Below are 2,500 nucleotides of genomic sequence, written 5' to 3' on the forward strand. Positions count from 1 at the left end.
CCCATATTGTCCCTTAACCTAACCTATATTGTCCCTTAACCTAACCTATATTGTCCCTTAACCTAACACCATATTGTCCCTTAACCTAACCTATATTGTCCCTTAACCTAACCTATATTGTCCCTTAACCTAACCTATATTGTCCCTTAACCTAACCTATATTGTCCCTTAACCTAACCTATATTGTCCCTTAACCTAACCTATATTGTCCCTTAACCTAACCTATATTGTCCCTTAACCTAACCCATATTGTCCCTTAACCTAACCGATATTGTCCCTTAACCTAACCTATATTGTCCCTTAACCTAACCTATATTGTCCCTTAACCTAACCTATATTGTCCCTTAACCTAACCTATATTGTCCCTTAACCTAACCTATATTGTCCCTTAACCTAACCTATATTGTCCCTTAACCTAACCTATATTGTCCCTTAACCTAACCTATATTGTCCCTTAACCTAACCTATATTGTCCCTTAACCTAACCTATATTGTCCCTTAACCTAACCTATATTGTCCCTTAACCTAACCTATATTGTCCCTTAACCTAACCCATATTGTCCCTTAACCTAACCCATATTGTCCCTTAACCTAACCCATATTGTCCCTTAACCTAACCCATATTGTCCCTTAACCTAACCTATATTGTCCCTTAACCTAACCCATATTGTCCCTTAACCTAACCCATATTGTACCGTAACCTAACCTATATTGTACCTTAACCTAACCTATATTGTACCTTAACCCAACACACGTTGGGCCTTAACCTGCTCTGTAATTGTCATACGACGCGTTAAATTAGTGTAGTGTTGCCTAACTGCAACCCCCGCAATATAGTTTGCTACTCGCACTGCCCGGTCCCCAGAGTATCGCTTCATGTTAAACACCTTGCAGCTTATACACTGTAATGCGGATGGCAGCAGGACGTACATGCTCAATGCCCTTCGCAGTTGTTCATTGGCATTCGCATGGCGAAGCACAGCCTACGTTGTGGTACGGCTTGTGTCAACTGTCCGCTGATGTTGTACGTCCAAATCACACACTGTACTGCACATTGGTCCTCATGTACTGAATGATACATCGTGGTACATGTGTGACCGTACCACGACTGCGCCAACAACGGCGAACCATACGGTCCAAATATTGTGCACTCAGCTACGTGTCGTCTCCCTATAAGAGCTGGATTGAAGTATGGTATGCCGTGGATGGCGATCAGCATGAGCCGTCTGTTGATGTAGTGGCGCGTGTTGTCAGACGTAGTCGTCTCTTCTCACACACCGTGATAGCATGGTGCACTGCGTTCCACATCTGCGACATGCGACAGAGGCCGGTTGACAGTCGTTCGCGCAATGGACATCGCATACGTACGGGGGCCACCTTCCACGTGTTCGCGAAGCGTGCACATGTTGTTGCGTGTATGTGGGCAGACATAGTGTGTCGTGACACCTGACACAGGCATGCAACAATCGTTGAATTTGCAAATGGCGATGGACGTCTACGTTTGCTGGTGACGTTACGCAAATGAAGAACTGGTAAACCGTTGTGGTGCGGTTGTTCTCGCTAGAGGTGAATCAGTGATGGCGACGATCGGTTGAGCTACCAACCGGTTGTTTCAGCGATACCCACCATGCCCACGAACGTGAATGGCATGTGGGTGTGAAGCGATACGCGGCGGTGGCTGGGTGGGACCGTCCCCGGCCGGTGAGGGGGGGCCTCCCGGCGTGCTGGCCGCGCGGTGCGTGGGCGCACGCGCTACAGCCGGCTGGTGGGGGCGGCCAGTGGCAGGCGCGCCGGCCGACGGAGGCGGCAGGCGGCGCAGCTGCGCGCCGGCGCACCCTGCACGCGGCGCCGTGCGGCCAAAGTAGGTCCTCGCGGGCCCGGTGCGAAGCGCGGTGGACATCTGCAGTGTGCTGGTCCGATTGAGGACTGTGTGCGCTGAGGATGCGCCGCCGCCCGGCGCTCGGCGCCGCGACGCCGTCTGCTGCTCGGTCGCCTCTGCGGTTCTCGCAGGTGGATTGTATCGCAGCTGTGCGGACGTGTTGGCGCGTGCGCTGTGCTGGGAGAGTTCGCTTCGGCACCCAAGTGGGGCTTTTGTCCTTCTGTGGCGCTGGCGTTGGAGCTGCCGGCCACCGTAGGTGGCGCGTGTTGTCTCCCGCCGGCAATGCCACGACAGCACGCTCCCGGGCCTCTGTCGGCAGCGGCAAGCTCAGTTGGGAGCACGGGTGGTCGCACCTAAAGCGTCTACTCGCCAAACTCCGGGCGATTGCGCCTCTCTCGAACCCGACCAAGTACTTAGGACGGCGCTGCGCGCCGCCGGGACCTGAGAGGGTTTCGAGGTGTATTGTGCAGGGGAGCTCAGCCTCCTCCTGTTTGCAGAATAATTGAGCGGACGCTTGCGTGTTCGCGCGGGCCCCCGGGACACACTCCCGGGCGGCCGGCTGCTCAGCTCTAGTTGACGCAGCTCCCTGGTTGATCCTGCCAGTAGTCATATGCTTGTCTC

At 53.5% G+C, this 2,500-nt stretch overlaps 1 non-coding gene across 1 annotated transcript in view; it reads left to right on the forward strand.

Annotated features, from left to right (window-relative positions):
• The first annotated feature begins 2,462 nt into the window (after positions 1–2,462).
• The window catches only part of LOC126445526 (small subunit ribosomal RNA), a 1,910-nt gene continuing 1,872 nt past the window's right edge, over positions 2,463–2,500 (forward strand). Inside the window, exon 1 of the ribosomal RNA XR_007583022.1 lies at positions 2,463–2,500. This exon is cut by the window's right edge and continues 1,872 nt beyond it. This is a non-coding gene — a ribosomal RNA (small subunit ribosomal RNA).

The sequence above is a fragment of the Schistocerca serialis genome, unplaced genomic scaffold (genome assembly GCF_023864345.2).
Source record: "Schistocerca serialis cubense isolate TAMUIC-IGC-003099 unplaced genomic scaffold, iqSchSeri2.2 HiC_scaffold_344, whole genome shotgun sequence".
Taxonomy (NCBI): Eukaryota; Metazoa; Arthropoda; class Insecta; order Orthoptera; family Acrididae; genus Schistocerca; species Schistocerca serialis.